The sequence below is a fragment of the Chenopodium quinoa genome, unplaced genomic scaffold (assembly GCF_001683475.1).
Source record: "Chenopodium quinoa cultivar QQ74 unplaced genomic scaffold, ASM168347v1, whole genome shotgun sequence".
Classification (NCBI taxonomy): domain Eukaryota; kingdom Viridiplantae; phylum Streptophyta; class Magnoliopsida; order Caryophyllales; family Amaranthaceae; genus Chenopodium; species Chenopodium quinoa.
The window spans coordinates 2,821,956-2,835,000 of record NW_018745068.1 but is presented as its reverse complement, the minus strand read 5'-3'; the positions used below and the strand labels follow the sequence as shown (position 1 = coordinate 2,835,000).

Below are 13,045 nucleotides of genomic sequence, written 5' to 3'. Positions count from 1 at the left end.
ACCAATTAAAAACAAACATAATAATGTTAGTCCATAACAAACCAATAATTTAAAAATAACAAAGCTAAGAAACATATATAACAAGTAACTCTCTGCACTCTATCCCATCATGCTCTTCATGCTTCAAGTACCTGTTATTTCCTCTTTATTTCAACTCTCGACTCACCATAAAAATGGGTCATAGTAGGGTCAATCCAAAGGAAAGCCAAACACAAACACAAAAACAAAAGTACGAATCAGCAAAGCTGAGTACATATGCACCACACTAACATGAATATCTTAGCATCAAAGTAAAAATAATAATTAAAACATGCTTTCCACACAATCACAAATCAACTTACCTTTGACTCATAACTAGCAATATTAATTATTAATAATTATTTTGGATTACGCATCGAACAGGTTTCCTTATTTGAAAATAGCCCATTTAAATATTGAGATTCCAATCAGGGAGCTACCCCAATTGGCACCTACTATGTCACCTTGTGATGGAATTCCAGCGCATTAATAATAAAAGAAAGTATAGCGTCCTGTACCCCTATGGAAGCTATGGTTAAATATAAAACCCCATAATTCCCCCCATATGTTCATACTCAAGGTGTATACGCTCCAAGAGTTTTGGTGCATATCCTCTTACATATTACGTGATTTACTAATTTAACTCATGATGACTCAAACCAATCAATCAAGAACAAACATAATAGCAATCAATACATACTTCCAATTCATTCTTTAATTAATTAGTGAGCACATACTATTTATTTTAATTAAGGTTCCTTGCCTAATTTTGTGCACAAAATTGCACGATTACTACCTTGGTGCATAAAATGCACTACTAAACTTCCTTGACTCAAACCCAACTTACGTGAGTAAGTAAATATATAAATTAACTTCTTGACTCAACACCAATAATAAATGGGTGAGAAATAAATTCATGAATCATGCTCAATAATTCTAACTTTAGCTCTTTAATTCATATATAAGCCTTTCTTATTTAATACATGTCTTTTAATACTTGAAAATAAAACATACTTCCATGATTCATACATACTCAACTTGTATCATGCCTCAAATAATATATATTCACATGCTTGTATAAAAATTCATGCTCAACCAGCATCAATTCCAAGCATATATCAACCAAACATGCTACTAATTCGTCACTTAAATCATACTTTACAAATCCTAGCATGATACTACGCATACACAAATATTCTTTTGCACATACGTACCTTGAAAAATGCCTAAACTCGGCCACACTCGCTAGAAATCACCTAGCTCAAAGCTTCCTACAAATAAAAATACATAACTATAATTAATCTACTATTCTTACAAATTTCGAGCAACTATAATACACTTAAACCTTCCTAATTAACCCAAATTAATGATATAGAAGCCATAAAACCTTTTCTTTAAGTGGGTACTTCAAATCCTTTCAAAAAGACTTAATTTATGAATTAAATAAAATTCCAGCATACTTATTTAATATAAAACATCACTAATAGACTAGGAAATCATATTTAAATCATTAAAACCTTTTTCGCTTTTATAGGCAATCAAACCCTAACTTAATAATTAAAAAGTAGTGTGCATAGTAAATTCTAGCATTAATTTGAGGGCTTTAAACTCATTGAAAACATGTTAAAACCATTAATTAAACAACAACAACAACCTAGGATCAAACCCTAACCATAAACCATAAATTCCCAAATTCTAGGGTTTGTAAATTGGGGTTTTTTATTGAATAAAAATCTGAAAATTATATAAATAATTTAACAACAGCAAATAGCCAAAATCAATACCAAAACATAATCAAAATAATGCTTTAAATTAATTAAAACAATACAATAAAATTAGGAAGAGAAAAAGAGTTTCTTTTTTTTAATAACACTACCAAACCGCAAAAAGAGGAGAGAGAAGGAGGGGGTGGCGCACGGCGGTGCGTCGGCTGCTGTTGCTGGCCACGGATAGTCGCCGGTGGCACACGGCGTGAGGGGAGAAGAAGAGGGAGAGAGAGGCGTGGGGAGGAGAGAAAAAGAAGAAGAAAAAGAGAGGAAAAATAAGGAGAAAAAGAAGAGAGAAAATAAAGAGAAAACTTTTGGGATTTTTGTAAAATCTGACAATTATGATTTTAGAGTGAAAAATCTTGAGGTTTTGAAGTATTTATACTCCCTTTTTAAAACAAAAACTTATAATCACAAAACTACCATTACTAAGTCCTACTCCCCCTTAACTTCTTCCTTTGGGGCTAACTTGTTGGGCTCTTAAGTGTCCTCAATTTCCCAACAAGTTGATCCAACTATTTAAATAAAGATGACCCAATTCGAAATACTTTTATTGCCTCAATTAATGACCCATATTATTTTATGCACACTGACATAATATTTAAATAATTAATTTCTTTTAAAATGAAATGAATCATTTTAATCTATAAAAATAAAATAAATAAAATAAATACAATAAATAATTTATATATATAAAAATATTACAAAAAGAATATGGAGTATTATACTAGGTCCACCTTACCTACGACCCAATGATCATATGAAGGTCTAAACATCTTATTTCCAATCATTAGGATTCTTTAGGACACTTTTAGAAGGTTTTAATTTATCCTTCCCAAAAAGATAAAGATTAAAGAGTTTGAAATCAAATAAAATTTCTCTTTTGATAATCCTTATCCCGTTCAAATTCAAAGACGTTCGGATAAATATCATGATCATAATTCCATTAGAAATCAAACTCCGTACGAACTTTAATTAGATTATCCTTTAAAACCAGCAAACAACGCTAGGACCAACGCACCACGATGGTCTCAACGCGGCGCAACAAAGCCAGCGTGGCGCGTCAGAATCAGTTTTACTTCCATTCAAATTCTGATCTTTTTCTGATCGTCCAGACTCTCTTTTTTCCCTATAAATAGAGGTCTTTTACCCCGTTTTCAAATCAGCTAGAACCATGAATCATAAGCTATAATCGCCTAGCTCTAATCATCTCAATCCTTATCAAACATCTATGTTCTTAGCCTTAGCCTAAACACATCCTTGATATTCTCCCAAATCAGTCACAATACCTCATTCACGAGATTCAAATACTCTAAGCCATCCTCGACGTTGCTTCGACCTCGACATGAAAGGTTGATAGTTTTGAGGGTTTGGTCCTAAGTCTATATTTCAATTCATATTTGATTTATTCACTTTATTGATTTAACTTTCTTGAAGTTGTTTTAATAGCAAGAAGGTTGAGGCATCAAAGTAAGTAATTCAATTATTCTTTTGATTTTGGAATAGAAATCATGTTTACAATGTTATTTTAATTCCTAGTATCATGTCTAGGATGTTATGTTAATTCCTAGTATCATGTTTAGAATAACACTTTGATCTTGTTATTAGCAACATGCTAGGATTTGTTATTAATCCGTTTAGTATCATGCCTAGGATCTTATTACTATTGATGTTTTGATGATGTTTTTATGATGATGATTGCTGTATTAATCATATGTTGTTTGATTATTATGATTTATTGTTATTGTTTGATCACGCCCCTTTTTGCAGGTTTAAAGGGAATTTGTACTTGAAATCACGCCTAATAAGATAATTAATAATCTGATTTAGGCTTAATATGATTTTAATTCAAGTGATCACCAATAATAGATTTGATGGTGCTTTAATAATCAACCAATGTCGTAGATTAAAAGGTTTAGGATTAACTTGATGTATGTATGTTGATCGAAAAGTGCGCATGAATATCATAAGAATTGAGTAAAGACATATTTAGGGTGGGTTCAATCTCTTTTAGGTTTCCCTGAACATCCAGTCATGGTTCCGGACCACTATGAAATTAGCGATCTCCGTGATCGTGAATGGGGTGTAACCTTCACACCCGTGAACGGTTTACAAGTTCCTAAAACTTGTTGGCGACTTTTTTTCTCTAGCTTCTTTTCCTTGGAACGACGTCATGCCTAAAAGCATGAACCACAGTAGGGCGAGAGTTGAAAAATTCCCTACAGATATACAAGTAGCAGAATTGTGATAAGTAGTACCGTTAAAAGTCATTAATAAAAAAAAGTGATTATTAATCTTAACAATGCTAAGTATTTCCATTAACAATACTAATAATATAGTAGCATCAGTTGTACAAAATAGTAGCATCAGTAGTATAAGAGTGCATATAGGCGCATAGGGCCTATGTATTTTACATGCATATAGGAGGGCAATAGGGGATTCGGTGGTACATTTTCTCTCTTTTAATGATACAATGGTACATTTTTATGTACTATCATGTACTATTATGCATGTAGTGGTACTTTTTGTCATTATATTTTCTACCACCGATTTTTCTCAGATTCCCGATATTTACAAAAATGTCATCCTATTTGCATGTAATGTATATAGGGCCTATGCGCCAATACTTATCCGTAGTATAATACAAAGTGTCAGTAGTATTATAGAAGGATTCAGTAGTACTACTATAGATAGGTACTGATTTTATTTTTTATTTTTTTTTTTTTAAAAAAAAAAATGTGGGTCAGCTGTGTTGTTATGCATTTACATATTCTCCCTTTAGAATTCCTCGTATGTGTATCATCTCTCCACTTTGCTTTCAAGGGAGTTGTGATTGCCTTGAAGAGGAGATATTAGTTGCATAATATTAGCTCCTAATACTTTGATGTCTTTGGGATACAACATATGCTTGGACCATTCACAATTAATTAAACTACCCCTTTAATTATTTTTTTTTACCAATTTTTCTTATTTAGAATACCCATTTTAAAATTACCAATATCCCTCATTATTAAATTTTCTAGCGGTATTTTCACCATATTTTCATCATATCCCTCCCGTATACATATACAAAAATGACATTGATACGAAATACTTCTTGCCTTCATGGTCATGTCGCGTTCTCTCTCTTTATGTGTGTGTGTGTGGGTACCAAATTGTGCATTTTTTTTATCACTATTAATGCAATCTATTTACAGAGTATTACTCTATAATAAATTGGAGTTTTTTTAAGAGGGAATTTTCCCTCCTAAACTTTTTTTTTTTTTTTTTTTTGGTATAAACAAATTCGCCTAAGAAATTCCCAATTCATAATGTTTATTTATTATTATAATATTTTAGGACTATTATTATAATTTATAATATTTATACTTATATTTCTCTATAATCTTCAATTCAGTAATTCAATTATCGTTAATTTAAAAAATCGAGCATGGCTCAGGAATATCTAGTATACTTCATATAATAAATATATTATTACTGTTTATCAATTAGTATCTATGACAACATATATTTCAATCTTTTTTAAAGCAAAGGAAAAGCTAGTAGAAGTAAATTAAATTGCTTGAAATATAAATAAAATTGCGTTAAAAGTAATAAAATATGAAAATAGCTTGTATAGTTGCAAAATTACGAAACTACCATTAATAATACTATCTCCGTTACTTTTTAGTTGTAATAGAGGAATTTTGTAAGTCTCACAATTACTACCCTTTATAACAACTAAAAAGAAACGAAGGTAGTATGGAAAATATATAAACCTTTCGATTGTGATGATCCAAGGACTCAGATTGGTTCGTTGTTTGCTTTGGTTCTCAGCCTTCTAAGTTCCAACCAATGGAAACAAAATTATGCATTTCTCGTTCAAGGAGTTGGTTTCTTGTATTGTAGAGCATTAAATGGGCCATTAGGTCTACAATGCCAACTTGGTGTATAACTAATTTCTTTATGAAAACATGCAAAAGTCCAAACAATAATGTAAGGAGGCAACTAAGCATTATTCTTGTACTTAATAAACTTATATTTCTACTACAGTTGAACCTAATGATGGAGCCTCGTGCAAGTTGAAATTTTTTATAACGACTAAAAAATATTCAAACTGGCCCGAAGGGACAACTGACTCCTTGTATTTGAATTAGGATTTGATCTTGGAAAGATGTATCCAGAAATTCTTCATTATTAACAACTTTATCCATCTAATTAATAATTAGATTATTATTATTATTATTATTATTATTATTATTATTATTATTATTATAATACAAGTTAAAACAAAATTATTAGCTTTCCCTTTTAAGTATGCTACTTAATTTCAGTATTGAAAAATACAATGATATTAATTTTATTGAAAAACGGTCAATTTAAAGGTAATTTTAACTAGGGGCGAGCATATCGGATTGGGTAACATAATTTTTGGAACAGTTACGGATCAGGTTTTCGGTTTTTCAGGCAGTTTTGCTCAGCCCTAATTTTAACAATAATGTTAATGGTAATTAGGGTGGCCACAGCTAGTCATATCCGAGGAGCTTTTTCGGTTTGGCCTTATGTTACAACTTTACTTGTTGACAACATTAATGAGAGAAGTATGTAAACAAATATTTTTTTGGGGTGTAACTGTCTATACATTATTCTTAATAGTTTAAAAAAAAAGAAACAATTAATATTAATGAGGTCACATAAGTAAATAAACATTTTTAGAGGGTATAATTGTTCAAATACTATTCATAAGAGTTATGATAAACTTTTTAAAAGGTAGAAATTATAACCCGTTTAAAGATAACTTCTAATTTGTTATGAGTTTATATATATTTTAATAAGTTTGTGAAAATTCGCTTTATTCAAAAATTGTGGTGAAAATAACACATCTTTATATTTAGAACCACTAGAAGTACAATAGTCTTGCACTGTTTTTTTGGAACATATTTATATTTTGAACAACTAAAAATTGGAGTCACCGTTTAAGTTTAAGTTTAAGTTTGTGTAAGATCAATTTATACGAATTTAGTTTTGGGTAAAAATCACGATGAAAAGAATATGCAGCAAGTAGAAAAGACAACAAAAACCCAATCCAATATAAACTCGAACCAAATGGCCCAAACGAAAAGAGGTGTGAACTTTACCCAAAAAAGCATCTGTTTCGAATTGTAATTACCCTGACCTGAAAAATTTAAGACCCAAATCACATACGTAATCGATCTAAATTCAATTAGAATTCAAATTTGATCCAATCTATACTTAATTCGACATCAATTTAATCCGATCTGAATTCAACCCGACACCTACTCGACCCGAATTGAACTCAATTCGACACCAGTTTGAATTCAACCCGACACGAAATTGACCCAACTGATAGCCGATTCAATCTAATCATGTTTTGACTTAACTTAATATATATTAACCAATTCTAATTTAAACCCGACCATATTTTAATTCGACTTGATTTCAAACTAAACATAATTTTAAACCCAGCTTATTATTGACCTTTCCAATGAAGTTGACACGACACAATATGAAATCGACCTTAACACGACTCATTTTGATAAATTCGTCAAATATGCAATTATTCTTCATTTTATACAGTTTTTGATAGATTTTGTGAACATAAAATGAACTCGGGGCGACTCTAACTCTACCTACATATGGCGGTCAAGGAAACTATCTAAAATATGGTGCCCCCTTCATTTTTTAAGTGATGTTACACTTGCTTTAATTTTATATTATTTTCAGCAAATTATTACGAACCAAGTGATCTGATCCCCGTACAAGCTATTTTCCTTTTGTTATATGTAACTTTTTATTCTTTAATGAATTATCAACATGTTATCTTTTCTTACATCTTATTCAATACTTGGAATACCCATATTTACATCATATTATAAATTTACAATCAATTCAAAAATATTTAGTGACATAATAAATGGAGTTTAGTCTTCTAATAGTATAGCAATCAAACTATTACACTTAACCAAACACAAAAAAGTATCAATTTGGCATTCAACTCAATCCAAAACATTCCTTGCCTAATTAAAACTTTAATTAGTTAGAAAGTGAGAAATTACAAGGAGAATTGCTGTAATGCATAAATCAAACACGCCCAATATCCCAGAGCCAGCTGCAATGCATGCATAGATTTCACCATCAACTTTTAACCAAATATCATTTTACTACCTTAAACTTTTTAAAACACTTCCATTATTGTATACTTTTATTAGTTTTATGCTAGAATCCACGTTTTATCGACTCACTTATTTCTGAGGACTATATACTACGTATCTTATTTGACTTTCAACAAGCAACTGCACGCCACTATTTTAACAGCTCAGCTTCCTTGCAATACTATATATACTCTCCTTTACTACATTACTTTGCATTGTCATTTAGTAGTGTGATTTTGATTATACAAAACACTAAAAATGGAAAGTTACCACAAATATATAAGTGTTACTACATTATTCTTTTTCTTGTCTTTAATTCTTCCTCTAAGTTTAGCCCTTCAAGTTGGGTTTTATAGTAAAACTTGTCCGAACGCTGAAACTATCATTCAACAGGCGGTACAGCAGCGGTTCACGGCGGATAAATCCGTTACTGCGACTTTGCTTCGTATGCATTTTCATGATTGTTTTGTAAGGGTGAGAAATTAATTTCTTCTTAGCATATGCTTGCAATTTGTTTTGGAAAATTGGTTTTGATAATCCCAACTTTGATCGATTTTCTTTAAATAATCTTAACTTTTGATTATTCTGGAATAATCCCAACTTATATAGGTATCTCCCTAAAATAATCCGAAGTGTTATTTTTGTTGCTTTTGTTGATTCACAAACTTTTATATGTGGCTGGCCACACCGTGTGGCCAACCATTACGAGGTTATTTTGTTAGTTTTATAGGGGTTACTCACTTGGTCAAAAGTTACTAAGTTGGTCAAGGGTTACTTGGTTGGTTACGAGTTACTCACTCAGTCAAGGGTTACTAAATCGGTCAGGGATTACTCACTCGGTCAGGGGTTACTAAGTCGGTCAGGGGTTACTTGATCGGCTAAGGGTTATTCGGTCGGTTAGGGATTACTCGGTAAGAGGTTACTCGTCGAACAAGCAAGGGCTACTTGGTGTGTGTCAGCTGGCCACACGGTGTGGCCAGCCGCACACAAAAGTTGCTATTGTTGATCCCTTTTGGGACTATTATGTATAATAAAAATAAAAGTTCGAATTATTATAAAAAGATACCTATATAAGTTGGGGGGATTATTCCAAAATAATCAAAAGTTGGGATTATTTAAAGAAAATTTATCAAAATTGGGATTAATAAAACAAATTTTACACTTGTAGCATGAGAAGTTCACACACTTGAAAACAAAACTTTATCGTTGTTCCTCTAATATTAAATCGATCATCTTTTCAGAAAGTTTCACGTTTACTACAACATACTCATTTAAGGAAACAATTACCTTATCTAACACTTCAAATATCCATCATAATCTTGTTTTTAAATTTTAATAACTTTCTCATATAAAACTCTTTTTTTTTCTTTTTTTTTTTTTTTTTTTTTGAAGAGAAACATATAAAACTCATGTTGATACTTATTATAAGCGTTTTATTAGTTATGCTTGCAATTGCATGGACAAGTTTGTAATAAAGTATTTTCCTCTAAACTTTTTTCTCAGTCAGTATCTAAAATTTTGTACATACACTCCCCCTTTGAAGCATTATTAAAGAACGGGTCGGAAAGTATAAAATTCGACTACAAAATTTTGATTCATGACTTTTATTGTGTGTTTGGATTAACTAATATGGAGGGAAAACGAAGGAAGAAAATGATGGTGATCATCCCTTATTAGTTGGATGTTACATGGGGTTAAAAGGATCAATGCCCTCTATCTCCTTTTTAATAGATCAAATCCTTTTAATATTTGGAAATATTTATTTGAAAGATTAATTCAAGTGTAATTTCATCTTGTCTTTCATCACCTTATTCTTTTTCCTTTCTTTATCCTTCTTCCCCTCCTTTTCCTTCCATAATAGATATAAACAATAATTTTTTGCTTCTTAAAATTGAGTTTTCCATACTAATTCAGTCTTGAATAATGTTTTTTTTACATAAATAAATGCAACCTTCAGTTCAAAAGTTATTACTCCGTAACAATTTATACACAATTAAGACAATTGAAGATATTGTTTATATGGTGAGTATAGTGGGACTGTAAATAGGCGTGCATGATAGAAAATGTTTGATTAAATAAGAAAAGTAAATAAATATGTGTAGAGATATAATGTGAGGGAAGATAGTAAAGGGATTTGTCGAAAAAGAAATAAAGTGAGACTGTTAAGGGCTTCAAAAAAAGAACAAAACTGAAAATGTTAAATAATTATAAGAATAAATTTAACTGCATAATAACTAGAATTTGTTATATACATCCAGGTGTACGATATAATCGAAGTTATTTGCTCATTAATTTTTGCTCATTTAATAAATGAGCAAGTAACCCGGGTGTATGGTACACCTGGGTGTACAAAACATGCTCTCTATAACTACTTGTATGGTATAATCAAAACTATATTTCTTTCTCCTCTAAATCATTTGTGATTTTGTGATGTTTCTAATGAGAAAAAATAAATACTCTTATTGTAGAACATGGTATAACCTACCATAGATATTAGCACGCAAAATTTTGATTTGGTTAATTGTTGCCTTTTATATGATGGCTTTTGTATTTCTCTTTAAAATATTTGGGTTAGTTACCCCATACCTATTTTACTATTTAGGCTAGCTAGCTAGCTCACAGTTTTGTCCACTTGTACACCTCAATACAATTATGTAATTGTTAGTGGATCAACTCAACCAAAAGTTAAGCTGATGGTTGAGGTTTAGGAATATGTTTTATACTCTATCACGCCCTCTCACTGTCTCACATGTGAGCCCGGATTGAAGTGTGGATGTAGCATGGGCCCCACCATACCCAACATTTAATATTCCATTTTGAAAAGAGAGGTGAATGAGATTCGAACTCGTGACCTTTGTATCACGCCGACTCTTAATAACATGTTAAAGGATCATCTCAACCAAAAGTTGAAGTTGATGGTTGAGGCCCAAGAATATGTTTTATACTCTATCAGTAATCAATTAAAACATTTAATGTATATTCTCATTATATGATACATTTGCTTAACCATGTTACTCATTTTACAGGGTTGTGATGCCTCTATATTGATAGACTCCACTTCTACCAACCAAGCTGAAAAAGCAGCAGGCCCAAACGGGTCGGTTCGTGAATTCGCACTAATCGATCAAATCAAGTCCAAACTCGAACAATCGTGTCCACAAACAGTTTCTTGTGCAGATATCATAACACTAGCAACCCGAGACTCAGTTGTCCTAGCAGGGGGTCCAAAGTACAATGTCCCAACGGGTAGACGTGATGGGCTCATCTCACGTTAGAGTGAAGTCAACGTACCCGGCCCATCTTTCACCGTTTCCCAAGCCCAAAAATCCTTTAGTGACAAAGGGTTAACCCTAAATGACATGGTAGTCTTATTAGGTGCACATACTGTAGGAATCGCACATTGTAGTCTTTTTCAAGATAGGTTATCCAACTTTCAGGGAACAGGATCTCCTGATCCTACTATGAATATAGCTTTGGTTACAAAGCTAACGAGCGTTTGTGGGTCAAACCCGAACGTATATCCTACTGCTTTTCTTGATCAAAAGACGCCTTTCGTGTTTGATAACCAATACTACAATCAGATTAAAAGTAACATGGGGGTGTTGCAAATTGACCAAGAGCTAGCATTGGATTCCTTAAGTTCTACGTTGGTTACTAATATGGCAGCAAATAATGTTGGGTTTGGACAAAGTTTTGCAAAAGCCATAGTTAAAATGGGGAACATCCAAGTTCTTCAAGGGATTTCTGGAGAAATTAGACAAAATTGTAGGGTCTTTAACAAGAGCTAAATGCCCATATTTATATTTGTATAAATGTACTCTTATATTTTAAATTGTATAATTATTGAATTATTGTGGCATATGTGGTCCATAAGATGTTAAGTATTGTTTTGGGGTTTTTTTATGTGTCCTGCGGGAGAGTTACGGTTCCAAGACTGAGCTGTCGGATGCCTGTACCTGCAAAATCACGAAGACTCCGGTTGGTAGGAGCTTCGCCTCCGACGATCAAGTTAGTATACGTAGAGGAGGAAAAGAGTACAGAATGGATGAAATTCTTCTCGCTGATTGGGAGAATTCAGCAATTAATATTGCTCGGTAATAGTGTTTGTATTTATGAATGAATCCCATTAATGAGGTTTGTCCCACTATTTATAGTGGGGCAGACAAGTTCACCATGGAGGGTACCAAGGACACGTGTCAACAGGGGATTGGAGCCCTGTCGACTAATGGCGATGTACCACGTGTCACCAGCCCATTGGGCCACGTGTCTAGGGTAATTTTACCCTAAACATTTGCCCCTCACAGGTGCTGACGTGGCTGTGCCACGTGGCACCTATGAAGAACTTTTTTTTTTTTGAATCTCTTGGATTCTGGCTATTTGGGTAAAAAGGCGGGAGAAACAGAAGGTGAAGAGTCGGGACTCTTCGCCTTCTGAGTATGGGCCTATAAATAGGCAAGTCCCCTCCCTGAATCCTCATTTACAAACTTTGCAAATTTTTTGATTTTCGAGAGCAGCCGGTATTTGAGAGTATTTGCGAGATAAACACCGTGTGATCATCCGGCTTTCAACCGTCTGAGGGGTTTGATAATCAAACGAAATTTGCATTTGCACTTCAGACAACACAGCCGGCTCAAGAGACGCCTGTGTCTTTGCAAGCAATCCCACAAAATTCTCATCGATCAAGCGGTTTTCTCCTTCTCTCTTTTAGGTACCGCCTCTATTCTTTCAAGCTATTCTATGTATTTTCGCTTGAGTTTTTTGTTTACTTTCTCGCTTATTTGTCCCATAGTTAGATGTACCCTTTATACCCCCATCCGGAACATAATAATGAAACCAGCCGGTCTATTAGTACGGCTGAGTCTAGAACTGGAAACACCGATTGTAGCCCCTGGGATTTGCCTTGTTTATCTCCCAATCCGATCGTCTCCGTGTCTGTGCAGGACACAATGGCCAGAACCAAGAAGACAGTTGTGGACCCCAACTACAGAGGCGGTGGCTCTGACGAGTTGCCGCCTGATGAGAAGACCCCTAATGAGACAGCCGTGGGATCTCCCGGAGGTATTCCCAGCACACCTAGTGATGGAATCCTAGGTCTTGATCAGGGAGGCG

At 33.1% G+C, this 13,045-nt stretch overlaps 1 pseudogene; it reads left to right on the top strand.

The window, feature by feature from the left end:
• The first annotated feature begins 8,156 nt into the window (after positions 1-8,156).
• LOC110709521 lies at positions 8,157-11,795 on the top strand (annotated as a pseudogene).
• The last annotated feature ends 1,250 nt before the right edge of the window (positions 11,796-13,045 follow it).